A 14,327-nucleotide genomic window follows, 5' to 3' on the forward strand; every position below is an offset into this window, starting at 1 on the left:
CTTCTAATAAAAAAGACATTTCACACACACACACACACGAACGTACACATGTGTGCGCACACACATACACACACACATCCCCCAGAGTCTCCTATATGTGAGTATATCTCCTAGACTTCTGGTTCTCAGCCGGGGCAATTTTGCCCCCCAGGAGACATTGGCAAAGTCTGGAGACATTTTAAATTGTCACAATTTGGGGTGGGGGAGCTTCTGGCATCCAGTAGGTAGAGGCCAGGAATGTTGCTAAATATCTTGCAATACATCCCACTTTATCACCCACTACAAAAAGTTTTCTAGCCCAATATGTCAGTAGTACCAAGACTGTAAACTCTTGTTCTAGACACAGAAACTTACACATTTACACACACATCCATGACATAGTAGGATCCCAAGATCGTCTTGGCTAGCCAATTCTCTAATCTCTGATCAAGATATCCAGATACCAGGCCATAATCTCATTCTTGAAATCTCCGTCTTAAAAAAGTTTTGACAAATATTTACCAGAAAACCTCTTATGAAGCCAATTTCATATCTATTCTCTCATTTAGGGAGTGTTGCAAAATCCCATCTTACTAATGAGGAAGCTGGGACTCAGAGAAGTTAAGTCATTTTTCAAAGTTACGCAGCTGCAAATTGCAGAGTCAGTGTTCAAACACCAGTTTCACTCACTTGTACTCAGATGTCTTTCTTCTGGCCACCAGCGCTTCACTTCATGTTCTTTTTGAATAGTTTTGTTTTACATTACTTTTCTCTGTCTGGAGACACCCAAGCTGACTTGCTGCATATCAGTGCTCCAAAGAGCCCTCTTGTTTAGTCAACTTCCCTATGCAGAGATAGAGACAGCACCACCCCAGGAAGCATAGATATTTGCTGCTGCTGCTGCTGCAGAAGCTTCTATCTCTCAGTTCATCTTTATTCCTTCTTTGTATTTGTACTTGCACAATTTGGGGCAGTTCCAGGTCTTTTCTCTCAACTCCAATGTCTGCCAGTCTGGAAAGTGTCATCTGAAGCCTTCCTAGATTCAGAAGAGTTTTCTGGGCTGGTGTCCATAGAAGAATCCTTTATACTAGGTCACCAACAACCCAGCACCTTCCCAGGGGTGTGCCCTTGGCTCTACAGCAAGACAGCTCCACTGTAGCTATAGTGACATCCAAAGATGAATGCCATTAATGCTCCCAGTGCCACTGAGTAAATTTTTAACTCTTTCCTGCCTGCATGTTCAAGTTACACAGCTAATACACAGCACATGGTAAGTGCATAATCTTTCAGATTAATCTTGACAATAAGCAAACAAACAATAAATGAATGAATAATACATACATACCTAAAAATAATCTGAAAGTGTTGTTATTCTCATGGTACTTATGTTTTAAAGAAGAACTTTTTATTTAGTTCATGCATTCATTCAACAAATAGTTACTGAGCTTCTATGAAGCTCTAAACCCTGTGCTAGATGCTAAAGAAAAATATATAAACCAAGATAGGCAAAGTCCTGTCCTCAGAGAGCTTACATTCCAGTGGCAGGTCTGGACTTTATCATGGCCTTTTTAATGTATAATTATGAAACAGAGTAAGTGAGCTGAGGAAACAGTGTGGGGTCTCTGAGAATGTTTATCAGAGGAATTTCACTGGATCTGGCCAGGACTGGGTAGAGAGATCTTTCCTAAGGAAAGAACCTGAAGGACCCTAACCCTAAAGGAAGATTCTCCAATGTGAGAGTGTTCATGATCTGAGGCAATTGATAAGCATGGCATTGGGAGTAGGATATGCCACCCTGCTGGGGTGTCACACATTCCACATGTGCTAGGTGACATGCTTTGCCAAGAAGCAGAGCTGGGCTGAGAGTCCAGTTTTCTAGGAGCAGTAGCTGAGTGCAGTAATTCTTAGACTTTCCACTTGCTTGTTTGCCAGAATAACTTCTAAAAGTTTGGTGCCTCTTGGCAAAGGATATCATTTTTAATATGGCAAATGTTGAAAGTATTAAACAAAACTGTCACTCTTTAAAATGTAATCAATAGTAAGCATAGTAATTTCATACCCACCATCACCCATTTAAACATGAGCAAGCTCTCCTGTAACAGTCAGATATTTTATATCCCTCACAGAATTTTAAGCTCATGTAATATATTTTGATGCTTGAAAATCTTTAATTGTTCTTTTTTCTGTCTGGATAGTATTCTATGGTGCATATGTGCCACAATTTCTTTATCCAATCTATCATTGATGGGCATTTAGGTTGATTCCATGTCTTTGCTATTGTGAATAGTACTTCAATGAGCATACATATGCATGTGGAGGGGATCAGGAAAAACAATTAATGGGTATAGGCTTAATACCTAGGTAACAAAATAATCTGTACAACAAATCCTCATGACACAAGTTTACCTATGAAACAAATCTGCACATGTACCCTTGAACTTAAAATTAAAGTTAAAAAATAAAACATTTAATTGATTGTACCTATCTGCTACAATATGTACATAAATTGACTTTTAAATTGCTGTTTAAATTTTAAATTTTGTTTAAACCTAGGACTATATGGTTCAAGTATTAAAAAGAATGTCTTCTATATGGATATATCATTATTATTATTAAGACATGGATTAAGGAGAGATACATACATTACAAATTTTGACAAATATTTATGAAGCAGAAACAATTCAATTGTATTGTAAATTCTTCTATTAATGAAGATGATTATGACAAATTACATGAAAGAAAGAGGATTCAGTATTGATTCTATTTCTTTTTACATTTGTTTTTATGGACATTAAATTCCTAGAAAAATTATTCACAAATTAGCTACATAGAAATGGAAGCTTCTTTTTAAAACGTTGTTATTCATATCATTATTTCAACTGAGATAAGAAACAAAAACAACAAAAATATTTTTTAATGTTTTGAATTATCCTTTTGGTGTCCTGGAAGTTTTTTATGATAGTCCAATGCACAGTAATGAGACTCTCAATGAGTAAAGATATGGTCTTTTGTGTTTTTTATGGGAAATGGGAGATTATTAAATAATGAGGAGAAATTGTTGGGTTTTTATCAGTTAGCACAATTTGAGAAAAGTTCATATGGAAGTTGATAATCCAAAACCAAATTTCTTTACATAGCTCTCAGAAAATACTTACAAATCTTCAGGGAACATATACCCCAGTTTGAAGACCACTGGCTTTGAGAATCATATCAGTCTTTAATTACCTCTAAAGACTGACAATATACTTGGTCTTTGTCCAACATGTTGACCCCCTCTTCCAATGTGGGAGAGAGACCATCTTGGTGGATGTTATGAACACCTTCATCCCCTTTCAGGGTGAAGGGCTCCCTCCAAGATTTTTCATATTATATGCCAGTGCAGGGTGAGTTCTCCCTTGAGAATTAAACACCAGGAAGAGAACAGAGAGGATGGAATGAGAATGGATAGCACAACTTGGTCTGGGAGGTCAAGAAATGCTTAACTGGAACAGTGACATCTACAAAAGATTAATAGAAGTCAACTGGACCAGGAAGGAAAGTAGGAAAGGGAGAACATTTCAGGCAGAAAGCATGGCACGAGGGAAAGAACTGAAGAAGAGAAGGGCATGAGGGGTCTTATAAGCTAGGAGGAAGAGGGTACATTTTATTCCTCGTGCAATGGGAAGCCACTGAATGGTTTTAAAGGAGGAACTAACATGGTCAGATCTGAACTTCTATACAGTCACTCTGGAAATTGCTGATGACCAAGCCCCTGAAGCATAAGTGCAGAAGAGGGATGAACAAGCTAGCCTAGAGCAAAACAGGACTGCCACCGCCTCCATTCTTCTAGACAGCAGAATGCAACCTATGATCACTACTTGGCTCTTTGCAGCCCCTTCGCAGTGGACTCCAGACACTGATGTCTCCTTCCATTTCCATGCTGTTGAGTCACTTCTCTCAAACCCTGTTAGTGAACACTTGGCTTGCTAGTCCCAATATAGGACTGCATAGCTCTTCGTTCTCTCTCTCTTTCCAAACCAAATTATTGATCTATTCCTTGATTAAATTGCTTTGGTGCCTGATGACCTATATATTTAAGTGTAATCTTCTCTCCCAGAAACTTCTCCAGATCTTTTTTATTCCCTAAATGGAATGTTGGTGGCAAGCTGTTAATAAATATTTTCACTCCATTACACATGATATGATTATATGAGTTGATATGGCACCTATGGCGTATCTTATAATACAACATAACACAACATAATATATTTGAGAGTTAGTGATAAGAAGTCCATAATGAATGATTTATAGCCCCAAGTAAATATATACATGATTAATGATAATTGTCATTATGAAATGCATATTTGATTACTGAAAGCCTTTTTTAGGTAGTGCTAAGTTCCAGGTTAAACTGTTTCAGTGTTTTATAAAATAAGATGACAAAAATACCAAATTCATGAACTATGAATAAATATTAAGTGACAAAATAATATATTGTAGGATAAGTCTGAACTGCCCTGGATTGTGGTAGGTGGAGAGGAGATGTAATTCATTTTGTTGCCTATAAAACTTCTTAGAGTCCTTATTGTGTCATGCAAGTCTTTTAATAAATTTCCATAATATGATATACAAAGTTTCCCAAACACATTTGATCACAGAGCACTTGTACCCAGAGCACCCTGCTGATTGGCATTCTGTGGAACATGTTGCAGAAAACACAGTAGCTGGAGAATGTCTCAAGCTTTTTTCATTTCTTAATGCCCTGGGTTTCTTAGACCCCACCTAAACCTATTAGTAAATCCCATTTCTTGGCAAGAACATCCCTCGTCCCCTCTTCTACTCTCAAGTCATCTTATTTTGCAACCTCCAGTGCAAAATAATTTTTTCCAAGTTTCAGTTTGAATAATGTGATCTCCTTATGGTCAAGAACCAAATCTTACTCAACTTTGTACATTGTAGTTGCCAGTTTATGGAAAGCACTTAGTAAATAGTTGTTAAGGAATGAATAGTAACCAGCATACAGTAGATACTTTATAAACTGTAACTATTTTCATCCTTCTCCTAAAACAGAATACAAGAGATGTAAGTGTGTACAGTGTGTTTCAGGGACTCATTGTATGGAACTCATTGCAAATATTCACTGGTGCTTGCAGTCTTCATGCACCATGGAACCAGTCTTTGCATTTTATGAACATTGTAGCTGTGTGGAGCAATATTATGATAATTCCACCACTCTCTGATTTCTTAGAAGTTACACTTATCTTCAACTTTTTCACACTCAGTCCCAGTTCATGGTAAATGATTCAGGATAATCCTCTTTTTTTGTTTTCACAAGTTCATGACCAATTAGATGAGGAGATTGAGAGTTTACTGGGGAAGTAAAAATGTAACTTAACATCTGAAGAAAACCACTCTGGTTTCTAAATGCATTGACTTTCCTTGAGTTACTGTAAAAAGAGAGAAAACCCACATCTCCAGAAACTACTGTGTGCACACATTTGTATATTAGAGCCCTCCACCCCAAGAAAGCCATGCAAAGCACGCAATGCATTTCCCAGAAAAGGCAGCATCATGGAAGAGATCCTCCTAGGCCACTGCTATGTGCTCCCTTCCAGCTCTGCAGCTGGGCGTTGGATCTTCATCTTTTCTGGGCTGCTCCAAAGGCATTTTGTTCTTGAACAGAAAATAATGAGCAGGGAATCTCTGTCATGACTGCTTAATGCCTGGTCTTGGGTCAGAGACGAAGATCACTGTCACTTCCCCAGTGTGGTATCCAGGAAGGACAGCATCTCTGGAAAGACAAGCCATGCCTTCAAAGGGTTTGTACTCATCTTTGGCCATCTTTGGCCATCTTTGGCCATTTGTCTATAATCATGCTTACAGGAGACTGTAAAGAGGAAAAAAATACAAATACTTCCATGAGGATATCAAGCCTTCTTACTACCCAGAGGAGGCTGTTGAGAATTGAACCTGCCATTCAGATCCACTGGATCTAGGCTTCTTTCCCCTCTAGCTCTATCTGAGAAGCAATAAACAAGAACACATATTTTGGTGAAACAGATTTTCTTCTAGTATAGATTCCACCCTTTTACAGGACAGCCTGGAATGTTTTAGATGCAGTGATCAGCAGTAAATTTACAAAAATGAACAAGTCAACACCCTGCTCTTGCACTACTTGCAGTCTAGTGGGAGAGAAAGGGATGTGGGAAAATGTTTATGATATATTGTAATAAGGACATTTCCAAGGGAGACATTAATTTGGGTTAACCTCACCTGTGTATGGTACTCAGGAAAGCTAGACAGAGACAGGAATGCCTTAAGCAGATTTTGAAGTATGAGTAAGTGTTAACATTAAGGTTGGCTATATTATTCTATAGGAATAAAAAGTAACTAAATCTAAATGGATAAACACAATCAAAGTTCATTTCCTGCTTATGCAAAGTCCAATTCAGATGTTCATAGTCAGGCAGCTCTACTGAGTAGCTGTTGCTCACACAGTGATTTAGTATCCTCATCCACATCAAGTTAGGGGTTCTACTATTCCTTAGGACCTCAGAATTCTTCTGAATCTTCAGTGGATTGCCTTCATCTTCACAATGAGGAATGACACAGAATATAGATCTCTCAAGAGGTTTTAAGAGTCAGCCAAGAATTGCCTTACATCACTGCTATCCATATCACACTAGCTAGAAATAGCCTCATGGCTCCACTAAATGACAAAGGAAGCTAGGAAATGTAACTTTTCTGTATTCTTAAAGGAGTATGGAAGTGTGTTTGATTACAGTATTGGTTATGCCACAATAAGATTTATCAAGGAGCAAGAGAAAAGCATGTCATGGGAAAGGAATGAAGATCTAGCTTTGAAAGTACATGGTGGGCTGTTCCTCAATGGGAGCATCAGGAAGAACAGAGTCTTTCAAGAAAAATATGTTTGGAAATCAGACAGAAAAACTTATGGCAGAGCTAAGATATTTGTGGAAGAGGGTTGTGAAAAGAGAAGTGGAAAGTTGGTCTTGGAGTCGGTTGGGGTACAAGCTGGACTATTCCACTGGAGCTAGTTCTTTCCTGAATATTACACACTTGGCCTCCATTCCTTGCAAAAGGGATAAGTCCCCAGAGAAGTTCCTACAAAGGATGATTTGACCTGTTTAAAAACATGAGCTGGTCTTTCCATTTTCTTTTTTATGTCCAGAGAGATCCCAGAGACCTAAAGATCTTCAGGTGAATCCAGGGCTTACTCTTTGATGCAGGAGCTTTCACCACCAGCCTGAGCCTCGTGAAAACTGCTCCCTTAGTGTGCACATGGAAGGCTTGAAATATACAGTCACAAGCACAGGTAATTTCCAAGCAAATCCTAGATGATGGGTTCAGAGAAGGGAGCTTTAGAGACCTATAGAGGCATGGTCTAAAATACAGGTTGGAGGCCTTCACAGAGAACTCTTTAGAAGAAAAGGCAGGCCATCACAACTAGACTTGATGCCTACACTCTCTTCTGACTCATCTTTGTAGGTTCTGAGATCAAATGTGTTGATTGACTCTAATTTCCAGCCTGTAAAAAGGCATGATTTTTTTTTAAGTTTAAATAATTATTGACTTTAATTTCTTCTGATAATGTGAACTTATTACAAAAAAAGTTATGTAACATGAAAAAGTAGAAAAAGTGCCTAAAACCTTACTACTCAAAAATTGAGCATTGAGCAAACATTTTTCTAGAACATTCTTTATATTTAAGAAAGAAGGAAGGAAGGAGGGAAGGAAGGAAGAGAAGGAGGGAGAAGGGAGGGAGGAAGGAAGAGAGGGAGGGAGAAGGGAGGGAGGGAGGAAGGAAGAGAGGGAGGGAGAGAGAGAGGTAAGAAGAGTGAGAGAGGATAATGTATTGCAGTGAAACCATATTTTACATCCTGGCATAGTACGTTTTATACTTTAACACAAAAAGTGATATTTATTAAAAATTCAAAAGAAAAAAATGAAGCTTCAGAAAAGCTGTCTTCAACTGATCCCTCATGTTAATAGGAATGCCTTCGCCTAAAATTCTTCTTAAACTACTCACTGGGGCTACTCTGCCATCTACCATTTTTTAGCCTTTTGTGATTTCTTCATTTACCAAATATTTATTGAAGACCTACCCTGAGCCAAGCAAGCACTAGGCTAATGCAGGGGATTCAAAGGAGCAAGACTGATGCAGTTCCCATCCTCAGGGAACTTAGATAGAGAAGAATGTTTCTAAAAGCATGGCTCAATATGCCAGAGAGTCTGGCTTTATCGTTATAGTGTAAGGCCCAAGAACCCACATTTTCAACAGCTCTCCAGGTAACTTAGATACACATTGCCATTTGAGAACCACTGTGCAAGCAGAGTTTTTATATCAAAAAAAGATGGATAATTCATTGCCCAGAAATAGCATGGCAGGTAAATATGATTGTCCCAAGTCAGGAATCAAAGTCAAGAGTGAGCAATGGTCCAGTCTGATGGAGCTAAACTGATGATTATGCACAATCCCGTGGTGTAATTATGGTTCTTCCCTGCGGATCTGAGTTATCACTGAAATAGTGAGGATACTTCCTTTACAGAAAGCAGCATCTTTACAGGTAATAGACTTTGGTGGATGTTTATAGCAGGATATATACTTTAGGTAATCTACTAGATATGTTTTCAAGAATTTTGATGCAAGAATGTTAACCCCAACTTCTATGAATATCTGCCAGCAGTGACTTCTGTGTGCCCTGGCAAATGTCATGAGGACTTAGACTCTTTAGCACAAAGATTCCCAGAGAAAGAGACCATGTACTGCTGAGGATTAGGCTCAACTCAGCTAAAAGCTGAGTCCTCGTCTTGAAATACGTAGCTAAAAAAAAATTGTTTTTTCTCTGTTTGGTTGAAAGGAAATCAAAATTAAATGTACAGAAGAAGTTTAGATCTAATGTGTATCCTGAGAACGCACTCAAGAAAGATCTAGATGAGAGAGAACTATGCTTTCAACATTCAAATAACACTTTAAATGTTGAAGCTAACCATGCTTAGCATGGTTACATGAAGCCAGGTAGAAATCTACTTAGTGGATTTATGCAATTACATAAATTGAATGAATGCACTGTTTGGAGGATATAAAATATTCCGATGGCAACCTTCAGTTTTTCTGTTTCTTTGTTTGTTTGTTTGTTTGTTTGTTTTGAGATGGAGTTTTGCTCTTATTGCCCACCCTTGAGTGCAATGGCACAATCTCAACTCACCACAACCTCTGCCTCTCCAGTTCAAGCAATTCTCTTGCCTCAGGCTTCAGAGTGGCTGGTATTACAGGCATGTGCCACCACGCCCAGCTAATTTTGTATTTTTAGTAGAGAAGGGGTTTCTCCACATTGGTCAGGCTGGTCTTGCTCAGGTGATCCACTTGCCTCGGCCTCCCAAAGTGCTGGGATTACAGGCGTGTGCCACTGAGCCTGGCCTAACTTTCAGTTTCTAATCACCCTCTAACCCTTTAAAGCCCTTTAAAGACATATCTTTAAAGATATGTGTTTCTAATGACTAATTATAAGTACTATTTTATAAAAAAAATTCTGAAGCTATAGAGGTTTACATAAACCTCTATATTTTAAGCATACATAAACCTACATATTTTAAGCAAGATTCAGATGTCTTTTTTTTTTTTAACATCAGTTTAGACAAGAGAAAATTTTAGTATTTCTGGGTTCTCGGAAAATAAATATTGATTGCCACAAGCAGGTTTAACTGATGGCCTTATAATTTAAAACTACGATTTTAAAAAGTCAGATTCAGGGGTCCCCGCGGGTTGGCACCTCGGCGGCCGAGGCTGCGGGTCAGGGCGCTGGCCCTTGGTGCCAAGGAGGAGTAGGAGCAAGAGCAGAAGCTGGGCCCAGAGCTGCGCGCCTACACGGGACCTGCACCCGAGGTGCCTGTAGGAAGAGATATCCGATTTCAGCCCCGGCGGGAGCTGTCAGGTTGGCTCCGCGCCCCAGGCGTGGAAGAGCTGATATGGGAACAGTACACTGTGACCCTGCAAAAGGCAGGATTACTCTGAAAGGCAGGTGTGCTTTTCATTCATCCTCTCTTAGCAAGTGGTGCCTGTTCCGTGCTGGAGTTAAGTTTGAGCCCCTCTTTCCACACCCTGTTCCTGGATACACCAGCAAGACCTGGCCTGAATAGAGCTGACAAACTCGTTTAAAACAGATGGCGATCCAGTTGGTTGTGGTGAACCACTTGTGGTTCTTGATGTCGCCGACCCCATTCCGGAGGTTCCCGAAGCGCTTGGTGAGGTCCACCTGCGTCAGGCTCCGCAGCAGGTCCTTGAGGTCAGAGCTGACGTGGGAGGGGAACCGCACCTTCCCAGAGACGATCTTCTCGTAGATCTGGATCCGCTGGTCGGCGTAGAAGGGCGGGAAGCCCACGGCCATCTCGTAGGTTGGAGTTGTCCCTGAAGGAGCAATGGAACTGGACGAGGAAAGGAAAGTCGATCGCCTGCAGGATGCGCTTCTCGTTCAGGACGTGCTCGACCTGCTTCGGCTTCACCACCTTCTGCTTGTTGAGGATCTTCATGGCGTAGTGGCCGCCGCTCTCCCGGTGCCTCACCAGCACCACCCGCCCGAAGGAGCCGGCGCCCAGCGTCTTGAGCAGTTCAAACTGATCCAAGCTGGCGGTGTTCTGAACGGGGTGTTCCCATCTGTAGAGGAAATCTTCTTTGGCTCTGGTTAGGAACTCTTTCATGTCCTCCTGCTCGGTGTCCTTCTTGATGGGGGCGTTGCCCATGGCGGTTATGGCGGCCTGGACGTGGGGTCTCGCGGCGGCGGCGGTAGCGCCCCCTGGAGTTGGCTGCCTCGGCTGCGGCGCCGCGACCCCCCACCCATCCCCCGCGCCCCGGGTCCCGGCTTACAGTCCCAGCTAATGGGAGGCTGAGGTGGGAGGATTTCTTGAGCCTGGGACCGCGAGGCTTCCGTGAGCCAAGATCACCCAGCTGCCCTCAACAATATGGATAAATCGAAAAGGCATGATGCAAGTGAGAGAAGCCAACTCTAAAGGGGACTTAGCGTATGAATCCATTTCTATGACACTCTAGAAAAGGCAAAACTATAGTGTGAGAGAACAGGTCAGTGATTGCCAGGGCTTGGGGTTAGGGGAGGGTTGGACTATGAAGGGACAGCCTGAGGGAATGCGGGAAGTGATGGCACACGTCTGTATCTTGATCGTGCTGGTGGTTACAATGTGTTGGTGGTGGTCTACATTTGTTTTAAAACTCATAGAACTGGCTGGACGCGGTGGCTCACGCCTGTAATCCCAACAGTTTGGGAGGCCGAGGTGGGCGGATCACCTGAGGTCAGAAGTTTTAGACCAGCCTGACAAACATGCAGACACCCCGCCTCTACTAAAAATACAAAAAATTAGCCAGGCGTGGTGGCACATGCTTGTAATCCTAGCTCCTCGGGAGGCTGAGGCAGGAGAATCGCTTGAACCCGGGAGGCAGAGGTTGCAGTGAGCCGAGATCGCGCCATTGCACTCCAGCCTGGGTAACAAGAGCGAAACTCCGTCTCAAAAAAAAAAAAAAAGTGAAACTGTCTAAAAAAAAAAAATCAAACAAACAAACAAAAAAGTCAGATTCAGAATTCTAAAGTCACAAATGTCTGGGGCATACAGACAGGCAGCCCATAATACCCCAAGTACCTTAGAGGACATCACACATCACAAAAATTGATGTTAATACTAATGACTTCAGGTGATCAAGAAATTTGTGTTAGGCCTGTATATTCTAGTTAAAAGACCTGGAGACGTACAGTACAATTGAAAATTTTCTCCATGATTATTTTTTGGTCTTTTATGGGATTGGTTTTATTCATGGGTAGAATTCACTTGGGCAGAAAGCCTCTTTCCCCAATGACTAGGCTTGTCAGATGTAGCAAATAAAAATACAGAATGCCCAATTAAATTTGAATTTCAGTGAAACAACTAATCAACTAATCATTTTTAATATAAATATATCACATCGAATATTTAGAACACACTTATGCCCCATGCAATATTTGAGAAATAATTATACTAAAAAACCATTTTTGAAATTTAAATTTACTTCGGTGTCCTGTATGTTATTTGGAAACCCTACCAGTGACTAAAATAAAACCTATATTTCAGAATGAGTCCATTCTGGAATTTTCACACTTAAGAAACCTGGCTAATTCTATGAGTCCGCTCCACAGAGCTTTCCAGAAGAACTCTATAAACTTGAGAATAAAATAACCTCCTAATGCAAACTACTGTCTTTCCTCTGAAAGTTTCAAGTCAAGTGAGATGAAAATTTGAGACAGACCTGCAGGAGGTATGCAAATAAAGATTGTAAGCTCTAGGAGAACTGATTTCAAGGAGCAAATTGATTCACTAAGGCCCCTTGTGAAATCACCTCCATTGAAATAAGTTCTACAGTGAGGGCTAAGACTTTTATTGAAGACAGAGCATCACAACACTTATTACTAAAATTTCCATGTAATGTTATTGGAAATCCTGTAGCCTGTTTCTTTCCATCAGTCTTGACCTATCTGGAAGTCTTGTCTAATTCTCCTCCATCTGGTTAGCTGCTTCTTTCTCTGCAGTCTCCATTTTAGCTCTAATTCCATGATTTCATAATTGTCTGTTTATCTGCAGAGTTCTTCCACTAGATTCTTTAAAGAACATGGATGTATTTTCTGACTTTGTATTGCCAGTGGTAGAACAGTGCCTGGTATGCAATGAATACACAATGGATGTTTGAATGGATGGAAGAGAGGGAGAACGAATAGATGGATGGATGGATGATATGGCTGAAAATATTATGTTGTGCATATGGACAGGCAAAAAGTTGGCTCTTGTACTTGTATAAGATTGGTCATAGTGGGCAGGGCACGGTGGCTCATGCCTGTAGTCCCAGCACTTTGGGAGGCCAAGGCGGGTGGATCACAAGGTCAGGAGATTGAGACAATCCTGTCCAACATGGTGAAACCCCATCTCTACTAAAAATACAAAAAGTTAGCTAGGCATGGTGGCACACACCTGTAGTCCCAGCTACTCGGTAGGCTGAGGCAAGAGAATCACTTGAACCCAGGAGAGAAAGGTTGCAGTGAGCCTAGATCACACCACTGCACTCCAGCCTGGTGACAGAGAGAGACTCCATCTTAAAGAAAAAAGAATAGTCATAGTCACTTTATTCATATTTGCCATAGCTTTAAAAAGCCAATTTATCCATAATTAAAAAATGGATAAACAAACTGGTATATTAACCCAATGGAATTCTACCTAGCAATAAGAGGAACAAACTACTGATGTAGTATGCACAAGATAGATAAACTTCAAAAATACCGTGCTGAGCAACAGAAAACATGCAAGAGTACATAATACATCACTCCAGTTTTGTGAACATCTGAACATATAAAGCTAATGTGGGGTACAAAAACTTAAAAACAGAGTTTTTCTGGGAAATGGAAGGTAATGGGAATTGACTGGAAAGGGGCATGAGAGAACTTTCTGGGTGATGACATTGTTCTATATTGATAGTAATTTAGGTTGGATAGGTGTATGCATTCGTCAGAAGTCAACAAACGCACATGAGATTCGTGTGTTTCAATGGAAGCAGGTTTTACCTCTTAAGAGGAAAAAAAGTAAATAAATACTGAACTCTGTCTACATGCAGTAGTATTTAGAGGTAATATAATGATGTCTGCAATTTGCCTTGAAATGCAACCAAAAATTAAAATGGATTGATGACTGGTCAGAGAGATACACTGATACAAGATAAAGCAGGTATAGTAAAATGTTAATGGTAGAATCCAGGTGATGAGTATACAAGTCTTCACTGTAAATTCCTTTCAATTTTTCTGTATTAGAAATTTTTCATAACAAAATGCTGAGGTAAAAAGGAGCTTCTGGTTCACATAACTATCAAAGGGCTGCACACTAGAAAGGAGTCTGAGGTTCCCTGAGGATATTTTAGACCTTTCTCAGGGTGTGCAAATTACCTTTAAGGCTTTCTAGGGAATCAATTCATCTATCACTAGATCCCCAAAAAACATTTGGCCAAACTGGATACAACCAGAGAGAATTCTACTCAGGGTATTTTTCATTACCCCAGCCATTTCAGCATTTTCTCTCGGAAACACTCACCATTATTTAAAAATGAAAATAAAACCCCATCCCCAGGACTCCAGCTCCTTCTCTTTTACCCATTGGTCTCTGTTTGTTAGTGTCTGGCTGAGGGAGGCCACATCAGAGTCGATAACAGGTCTATGGGAGATGACTGACTCCGGGGGTTCATGCCAGGCTCAGCTGCTGTCTTCTGCAGAAGTGTGTGCCTGAAGATCACTCTCCCTGACACAGTTCTGCAGCTGCTGAAGGAGAGG

At 40.6% G+C, this 14,327-nt stretch overlaps 1 long non-coding RNA gene and 1 pseudogene across 3 annotated transcripts in view; both read right to left on the minus strand.

Moving 5' to 3' along the window:
• Positions 1–14,327, minus strand: part of LOC105719131 (uncharacterized) — a 272,253-nt gene that overhangs the window by 59,115 nt on the left and 198,811 nt on the right. The window lies entirely within an intron of this gene.
• LOC105719026 (cAMP-dependent protein kinase catalytic subunit gamma-like) lies at positions 10,011–10,728 on the minus strand (annotated as a pseudogene).

Source organism: Aotus nancymaae, unplaced genomic scaffold, assembly GCF_030222135.1.
Source record: "Aotus nancymaae isolate 86718 unplaced genomic scaffold, 86718_ANA_hifiasm-v0.15.2.pri h1tg000029l, whole genome shotgun sequence".
In the NCBI taxonomy this organism is placed as follows: Eukaryota; Metazoa; Chordata; class Mammalia; order Primates; family Aotidae; genus Aotus; species Aotus nancymaae.